Consider the following 9,547-nt stretch of genomic DNA (forward strand, 5'->3'; position numbering starts at 1 on the left):
GAAACAATGGCACAAGAAGCCTTTTTGATGAAGATAAAGTCATAAAGAAAATCTGTTCCTGCAAGTTGGAGAAATGGAGAATGATGTTGTGCTAAAGGTGGGAATGGCAGCTCCTCTGCCACCATGATACATTGATGGAAATGGGATGCTGTCTGAATGGGAGTAGAGTTGTTAGCTGGATGTTTCTGACTGCTGCAGACCACAATGACTCCATGTGAGAGTGATATTCATCTCGATTGGATCATTTCCTGTTGCCTGCAATACATATGGAACTCCTTAACTGTTAGTCCTGCTCTGCAGCCATTGTGTTTGTATTTTGAACTAATTCTGAATTAAGTCAGTTGCTGTGTGTGTGTATGTGTCTGATGTGTGTGCCTGCAGTAATTATTCTATATTGTCAGGAATAAAAACAGAAATTCCTGGAGAAGCTCAGTTCTGAATAACAGTTACTGGTCCGAAAACATTAACTCTGCTTTCTCTTCACACATGCTGCCAGACAGAGTTTTTTCCCAGCAATTTCTCCTTTTGTTTCCAGACTCTAGCATCCGTAGTTTTATTTGTCAGGCTTTGGGGCACAATGGGTGTTTGGCATTCACATTATTTAATGGTCATGTCACTATTTGTGACAAGTATTCATTAAAGGGTTAACTCTGCCTGCCCAAACACTAATAAACTTAATAACACTGTTGCATCCTGTACATTGGTGACTTTTGTCTGGTTTGCTTCTATCTCTGTATTTAACATCCATGTTATATATGCTTTTTGAAATGATGTTACGGTCTGATTTGCTTTTCCATCTTGACTTTAACTCTAAAAAATCACATTAAATGTAAATTTAATGCCTTAATGGGCATATATTTCAGATAAGAATTCAGTCTAAACTTCTTGAAAAATGGTGTAAATGTCAATGGGGTTGACAATATTAGGTAAGAACTTCCAAAAGCTGATTAGTAACAGATGTTCACAGGTAAAGTGATGGCTGGAAAATGGGAAACCTTCAAAATGAGATAACGAGAGTCCAGTGACAGTCTGTTCCTGTTAGAGTGAACAGCAAGTCCGGAATGTTTAGGGAATGCTGGATAATGGAGAAATTGAGGTTTTGGTCTAGAGAAAGAAGGAAGCAAATGTCAGGTATAGATAGCAGAGATCGAGTGAGTCCTTAGAAGAGGAAAAGGCAGTAGGAGTATACTTAAGAGGGAAATTAGGATGGCAAAAAGGGGACATGAGTTAGCTTTGGCAAATATGGTTAAGGAGCATCCCAAGGGATTTTATGAACACATTTAAGGACAAAAGTGTAACGAGGGAGAGATTAGGGTCCCTCAAAGATCAGCAAGAAGGCCTTTGTGTGGAGCCACAGAAGATGGGGGAGATATTAAATGAGTATTTTGCTTCACTGTTTAATGTGGAGAAGCACATGGAGATTATAGAATGTGGGGAAATAGATGGTGCCATCCTAAATGATGTCTATATTACACAAAGTAGTCCTGGATGTCTTAAAATGCACAAAAGTGGATAAATCCCCAGGACCTGATCAGGCATACCCTAGAACTCTGTGGGAGGATACGGAAGTGATTGCTGTGTCCCTTGCCAAGATATTTTTTATCATTGATAGTTACAGGTGAGACGCAGGAAAACTAAAGTTTGGCTAACTTGGTGCCACTATTTAAGAAAGGTGGCAAGGAAAGGTCAGGGACCTTTAGGCTGGTAAGCCTGCCATCTGTGTTGAGCAAGATGGTGGAGGGAATCCTGAGGGACAGAATTTACATGCATTTTGAAAGGCAAGGACTGATTCTGGACAGTGAACATCGTTTTGTGCGTGGAAAACCATGACTCACGAACTCCATTGAGGTTTCGGAAGTAACAAAGAGGATTTCCCCATGGAAGACTGGTTAGCAAGGTTAGATCTCATGGAATACTGGGAGAACGAGCCATTTTAGATACAGAACTGGCTCAAAGGTAAAAGACAGAGGACCTTAGTGGAGGGTTGTTTTTAGGGGAGAAAGTGAGGTCTGCAGATGCTGGAGATCAGAGCTGAAAATGTGTTGCTGGAAAAACGCAGCAGGTCAGGCAGCATCCAGGGAACAGGAGAATCGACGTTTCGGCCATAAGCCCTTCTTCGGGGTTTTTTAAGACTGGAGGCATTGGACCAGTGGAGTGCCACAAGGATCGGTGCTGGGTCCACTACTTTTCATCATTTTCATAAGTGATTTGGATGTGGGTAATGGAGGTAAGACACCAAAATTGGAAGTGTAGTGGACAGCGAAGAAGGTTACCTCAGATTACCAACAGGATTTGATCAGATGGGCCAATGGCTGAGGAGTGGCAGATGGAGTTTAATTCAGATAAATGCGAGGTGCTGTGTTTTGGGAAAGCAAATCTTAGTAGGACTGATACACTTAATGGTAAGGTCCTAGGGAGTGTTGTTGAACAAAGAGACTTCGGAGTGCACATGCATAGTTCCTTGAAAGTAGGGTCACAGCTAGATGGGATATTGAAGAAGGCGTTCGATATGCTTTTCTTTATTGGTCAGAGAATTGAGTACATGTTGCAGCTATACAGGACATTGGTTAGACCGCTGTTGGAATATTGCATACAATTCTGGTCTCCTTCCTATCAGAAGGATGTTGTGAAACTTCAAAGGGTTCATGAAGGATTTACATGGATATTGCCATGGTTGGAGGATTTGAGTTACAGGGAGAAGTTGAATAGGCTGGGGCTGTTTTCCCTGGAGCATCAGAGACTGAGGGGTGACCTTGTAGAGGTTTATAAAATTATGAGGGACATGGATAGAATAAATAGACAAGTTATGTTCCCTGGGGTGGGGGAGTCCAGAAGTAGTGGCCATAGGTTTAGGATGAGATGGAAAATATATAAAAGAAACCTAAGTGGCAAGGTTTCCACATGTATGGTACATGTATGGAATGAGCTGCCAGAGGATGTGGTGGAGGCTAGTACAACTGCAACTTTTAAAAAGCGTCTGAATGCATATATGAACAGCAAGGGTTTGGAGGGATATGGGCCGAGTGCTGGCAGGTGGGACTAGTTTGGGTTGGGATATCTGGTTGGCTTGGATGATTTGGACCGAAGGGTCTGTTTCTGTGCAGTACATCTCTTTGACTCGAAGATTGATGAGGGTAGAGTAGTGTATGTGATCAATATGGACTTCAGTAAGATGTTTGACAAGTTTCCTCATTGTAGACTGGTTAGCAAAGTTAGATCACATGAAAATCAGGGGGGTGAACTAGCAATTTGGACACAGAATTCACTTGAACATGGAAGATAGAAGGTGGTTGTGGAGGGCTACCTTTCAGACTGGAGACTTGTGCCACAAGGATCGGTGCTGGGTTCACTGCTTTTCCTTATTTTTATAAATGATTTGAATGTGAACATAAAGGTTTGCAGATGACACAAAAATTGGCGATGTAGTGGACAGCAAAGAAGGTTCTCTCAGATTACAACAGGATCATGATCAGATGGGCCACTGGGCTGACCAGTGGCAGATGGAGTTTAATTCAGATAAGTTTGAGGTGCTTCACTTTGGAAAGGCACATCAAAGCAGGGGTTATACACTGAATGGTAAGGTCCCGGGGAGTATTGCTGAACAAAGAGACCATGGAGTGCACGTTCATAGTTCCTTGAAAGTGGAGTCGCCGGTCGATAGGGTAATGAAGAAGAACGTTACAGCTGTGCAGGTAATTGGTTGAGCCACTTTTGGAATATTGTGTGCAATTCTGGTCTCCTTCCTATTGGATGGATGTTGTGAAACTTGAAACATTCAGAAAAGATTTACCTGATTGTTGCCAGGGTTGGAGTGTTTGAGTGAAAGGGAGAGGCTGAAGAGGCTGGGCCTGTTTGCCATGGAGTGTTGGAGGCTGAGAGGTGACCTTATAGAGGTTTATAAAATCAGGAGGGTCACTGTAATGGAAAAAAAAATGTAATTCCTCCATGATATTTGACTCTTGATTTGAAAATTTCTCTCTGGAAATTGAATCAATGTGTGTCTAATTCAATCTGCTCTGTAACTATGGAAAGAATGTTATTCAATCTGACTGTGGTAACATACCTGCTGTTTGTTAGAAGGAACTGATCACACTTGGCTTTGTACTAAGGACATATTACACTGTCTTGGTCCTTCAAGTAATTACCTGGAGGAAGACAGAAGAGACATCGTTTGTAAATCAACATTAAGTCAATGTAATAATTTAATAATCATTAGGCTGTTTTTCCTTCAAGACAACAATTCCAAGAGGACCACAGGGCTGATTCTATTCTTGGCCTGACCTGCTTTTTGGTGACTGTATGAAGAAAATCTATACCAATTCACTGAGAACCAGATACTAACCAGCACCTCTACAAATGTGATAATTTAATGCAAGTGCGTTCCTGGATATGAAAGATTCCTTATCTATCCATAGCTGTCAGTTCCTGCTCAGTGAATGTGTGAGGACAATTATCAAGATGTACCTGTTAAATGCTGCTCTGTGAATATCTGAGTGCAATTATCAAACTGTAAATATGCATGTGAATGCAGTTATCAATCTATCCCTGTCACTCTCTGGTAAATATATTTACATTTTCTCATCACAGAGACAAACAGGGACAGACTGATAACTACACTCATACATTCACATAGAATAAATTTACACGGGCAGATTGATAACTGAACTTGTGTATCCACATAGAGGAAACCGCCAGGGACTGGTTCATAAGTACATTTCATACATTTTTAATAAATAGTATCAGTCCCGATGTGTTTCTCCGATGTGGATATGCGAGTTTAGTTATCTATATATACCTGTCTGTTTCTGCCCTGCAAATGTGCGTGTTTGCTTTACCAATCTATCCCTAACAGTTTCTGCTGTGTGTCTGACAGTATACCTGTCAGTTTCAGCTATGAGAATGCGAGTTTCGATATTAGTCTCTACCTGTCAGTTTCTGCTGTATGAATATGAAATGCAGTCATCAATTTGTACCCATCAGTTTATTCTGTGAGAATGTGGATATTCATCTCTAACTGTTAGTTTAAGCTGTATCAATATGGGAGAGCAATTATCAAACAGTATCTGTCAGGTTTTGCTATTTGACACCAGAGTGTCATTGTAAATCTGTTTCTACTATGTCGATATGACAATGTAAATACCAATCTGTCCCTGTCAGTTTCTATCCTGTCAATATGTGAATACAGTTATTGATCAGTAGCCATCAGCTTCTGCTCTGTGAATGTGGGTGTATTAATCAAACTGTAGTTGTCAGTGTCAGCGATGTGAATGTGGGAGTACAGTTATCATTCTCTACCTGTCATTTTCTTCTTTGTCAACTTTGAGAGTGTAACTGTCAATCTGTATCTTTCAGACTCTGCTGTGTGAATACATAAATATAGTTGTCAATGTGTAGCTGTCAGTTTCTGCCTGGTGAATATGTTTGTGTCAATCCTTCCAGTTTCTACTATATGAATGTGAGAGCTGAGTTTTCACCTGTCGCTATCAGTTTCTGCTTTGTGAATGTGAGAGTTTAGTTATCAATCTTTCCCTGTCAGGCTCTGTAATGTCAGTGTTTGAGTGTATTTATTCATCTTTTCCTGTCAGTTTGTGTGACTGTAGTTATCAACCTGTACCTCTCAGATTCTGCTCTGAGTGTAGTTATCCATTTGATTTGATCTGATTTATTATTGTAACATGCACTGAGATACAATGGAAAGTATTGCTTTGTGCACTTTACAAGCAGATAATATCACACAAAATGCATCAGGGTAATACAACAGAATCTGCAATACAGTATTAAAGCTGCAAAGAGAGAGAGAGAGCTTAACATTAAAATTTGAGCGAGATTAGATTGGTGCTGGAAAAGCACAGCAGATCAAGCAGTATCGGAGCAGCAGGAAAAACGATGTTTCAGGCAAAAACCTTTCATCAGGAATGTCCGAATTTTCCTGCTCCTTGGATACTGCCTGACCTGCTGTTCTTTTCCAGCACCACTCTAATCTCGACTAATCTCCAGCATCTACAGTACCCACTTACGCCCTAAAATTTGAGCAGCCCATTCAAATGTCTGATAACAGCAGAGAAGCTGTTCTTGAGTTTGTTGGGTGGTGTATTCAAACATCTGTATTTTCTGGGGGCAGCTAGGAAAATATTAGTTTTTATACAGAAGATAGGATGGGTGGAAGGCTGACGAGTAAAAGATAGATCGAGATAGAGTCCAAAGAAAGAGAAGAACAGTAGGACAGACAAAGGAGTGGATAACTGCCAGACGAAGTGGGTGAATAGCCTATTAATAATAGGGCCTGTTCGTGGCTAACAATTGGTGGTGTATAATTGCAGATTTTATGTTAATAAGGCTGGATATATGGGGTTTTGGGTAATGACATGGGAGAGTTCAAGCCCTTTGGCTGATGAACTCCATATTGAGTCCAGAAGGCTGTTGAGGTGCCCTTCTTCCAGCTTGCACTGAGCTTCACTGGAGACTGCAGCAAGCCTGAGACAGAGATCTTGGCGAGGGAACATTTTGTCTGGACAGAATGTAGGTACTCTGCACAGTGGACACCCAATCTACTCAGTTTCCCCAACATTGAGGAGACCACATTGTGTGCAATATCTTTGCCACCATCAGTTCTGAAGACTGGTTACTAGACTGAAATGCTGCCAGACCTGTGAATTTTCCACTAATGTTTGTTTTGTTATCAATCTCTGCCTGTCAGTTTCTTCTCTGTGAATATGTGAGAGTCGTTATCAAAGTGTACATGTCAATTTATGTGATTTGAAATTGGGAGAATAATCAATCTATTCCTGTCAGTTTTTGCTTTATGAATATGAGAGTGTAGTTATCAATCTTTCTCTGGAATTTACTGCCACCTGCATGTGTGAGTTATTAACCAACCTGTCCCTGTCAGATTCTGCTCTGTGCATCTGAGAGTGCAGTTATTAATTTGCATCTATCAATTTCTTGTTTATAAATGTGTAAATTCATTTATCATATTGTACCTGTCAGGTTTTGCTATGCGAATGTGTTAGTCTAGTTATCATACGACATACCTGTCGTGTGTGTGTGCATGATTATTGTTCTCTCCATTGTATTTGCTGCAATGTGAATATGTGAGAGCAGACATCAATCGATGCCTGTCAGTTTTGGTTGTGTCCATACGAGAGTTTAGGATTTGAAGTATACATGTCACTTTCTGCTGTCCATGTATGAATTTAGGAATTGATCTATACATGCCAGTTTCTGCTGTGTGACTGTGAGACTTAAGTTCTCAATGAGTTCCAGTCACTTTCAACTGTTATATACCAAAATTGCTCAATTCTCTGGCAGCCAATAATATTCTAAGAGTCTAATGATGTCCATGAATCTATTGTTGATTGCCAGAAAAACACATCTGGTTCAAGTAATGTCCATGAAGGAAACTGCCATCCTTCCCTTGTCTGGCCTGCATGTGACTCCACACCCACATCAATGTAGCTGCATGGGTAGTTAGGGATGGGCAATAAATGCCCCCATCCCATGAATGAATTAGAAAAAAGAAAATCTTTGACGGTGATTCAATCTGTGATGATAGTGTTTAGGGTGTTGAAATTGGGCCTTAATCCCTTATGCATTTTGTGATTTATGACACAACCATTCAGCCTGTTGTGTCTGCACTGGGACATTCTATTCTTTATCTGTTCTCCATACGAGTTTCCACTAATTGTTGGGATTCTAATCTTCATTCACTCACTGCCAATGTCTCGGTGTAAATGCCAATTTGAGATTAGTTCTGCAGTTATCGGCCTTTGAATACCTATCGTGCCAGTTTTGCTCTGTGTGCAACAGTGACAAGTTGCGTATACGGATGCCATTCTCTTTCTTTGTTCAGTGGTGTTTATTTCAGCAGGGTGTAGGATAAACCCCAATAATATTTGATAAACCTGTGTGATTGAGGGATTAATGTTGTTTCAATACTTATCTTTGCCAAGAATCTGAATTTTATTGTATTTAATCTCAGTTTTCTTTTTACATTTTGTGTGCAGTAGCCTTTGGCAGTTGCTGCTGGGCACTGCAATAATGTAACTAATACTAACATCTTCTGAAGCGATTAATAATTAGGTCAGTCAATTTATGACCGTCCATAGCTGGAAGTAGTTGTGGGCCGAAATTGCATTTTTTTTCCCCTTTTACCATTAACTGGCTGAGTGTGAGTGAGTTTTCTGTTGTGCTGCCAATCTGTATCACCTTGAAGAGTGGTCTATATGTCTTTATGTGATTCCAGTTCTGCATGTTTTGATCTGATACACTTTATGAGGTGGGTTTAATGTCTTATCAATCAGTGTTTCATACATTTAAAAAATCTGGAAATGCTTCTGCATTACTCAGGCCCTCAACCAGAATGGAAAGGTGCATAAAGTGTGTTTTCATCAACACCAGGCTGAGAGTGAGAATGAGAAAGACAGAGACAGGCACAGATGTGTATGTACGTATGTGAATGAGCATTAAGCATCCTCTGTCGATCAGGCTTGACAAGAGCTTCATTTGAAATTTACATTGTTTGATTATTGTCTTTGTACAGGACAACTGTTTATCAAAAGAATAATTTTGTCCTGCTCAGTTGTCCAACATTGCTTCTATATCTGCACTCAAATATACACTTCATATTTATATATATTTGTTATAGCCATGTAACACCATGAACGGTTTGTTCTAATTGATTGTAACTTTAAAAATGCCAAATCTACATAAGAATTTAATGCAGCTCATAAATACATATTTATTATAAGCATACAGTCTAACCTGCTTCTCATCTTATGAATGATAATTGGCTTTGAATAATGGAATTAGCTATCACTGAGGTGCTAAGCACTGAGAACAGGGCAAAATAATATCGATTTATATATCGTCAGTTGTGTTTAACTTTTAGATTGAATGTATACTTCTGGAAATGGAGCTCAATGTGCATCTGACTCAATCCATTCAGACAGAGGAAAGGACCTTCTCCTCTCTGACAGTGGTAACATACCTGCTGGGTGTGAGAAGCAGCTGGTCACCCTTGGATTGATCCATCAAATATTTGCCTGGAGAAAGACAAAAGAGAGAGCTCCGGTACATCACTAGCAGCTGAGTAGGAAGACATCAAATAATCAATTCAGGTCATGATCATTATAATTCTTTGTTTTTGAACAGGGTGAGGTGAACAGAGCTGATCCTGGTTCCACTCGAGCCTTGAGCTCCTTCCAATCTTTTTCTGTTTCTCGATTTCCAAAACATTTTACTGAGATAAAAATAAACTAAGCAACATGTGCACAGCTCCACAGATGTAATGATTCCACAGTTCAAAGTCAAGCTATCACTGATGTGCTAACTGTTGAAAAACAAATACTGGGAACGATTTCACATAGTTGGAGACATTTATCCGGTGCCTGCTATATTTACCCTTCACAGGATTATCACATCTGATTCTACTGTCCTTTATTTAAATGTATATTCGCAACAAACAGCGTGAAATAGAAGGAGAAAGTGAGGTCTGCAGATGCTGGAGATCAGAGCTGGAAATGTGTTGCTGGAAAAGCGCAGCAGGTCA

The 9,547-nt window shown here is 40.1% G+C and overlaps 1 long non-coding RNA gene across 1 annotated transcript in view; it reads right to left on the reverse strand.

Annotated features, from left to right (window-relative positions):
* Positions 1 to 9,097, reverse strand: part of LOC122544671 — a 14,489-nt gene extending 5,392 nt beyond the window's left edge. The window contains exons 1-2 of the long non-coding RNA XR_006310433.1: positions 8,987 to 9,097; positions 4,064 to 4,145 (exon numbers count right to left, since the gene is read on the reverse strand). This is a non-coding gene — a long non-coding RNA (uncharacterized LOC122544671). The remainder of the gene's footprint in view (positions 1 to 4,063; positions 4,146 to 8,986) is intronic.
* Positions 9,098 to 9,547: the final 450 nt, after the last annotated feature.

Source organism: Chiloscyllium plagiosum, chromosome 50, assembly GCF_004010195.1.
Source record: "Chiloscyllium plagiosum isolate BGI_BamShark_2017 chromosome 50, ASM401019v2, whole genome shotgun sequence".
NCBI lineage: Eukaryota > Metazoa > Chordata > Chondrichthyes > Orectolobiformes > Hemiscylliidae > Chiloscyllium > Chiloscyllium plagiosum.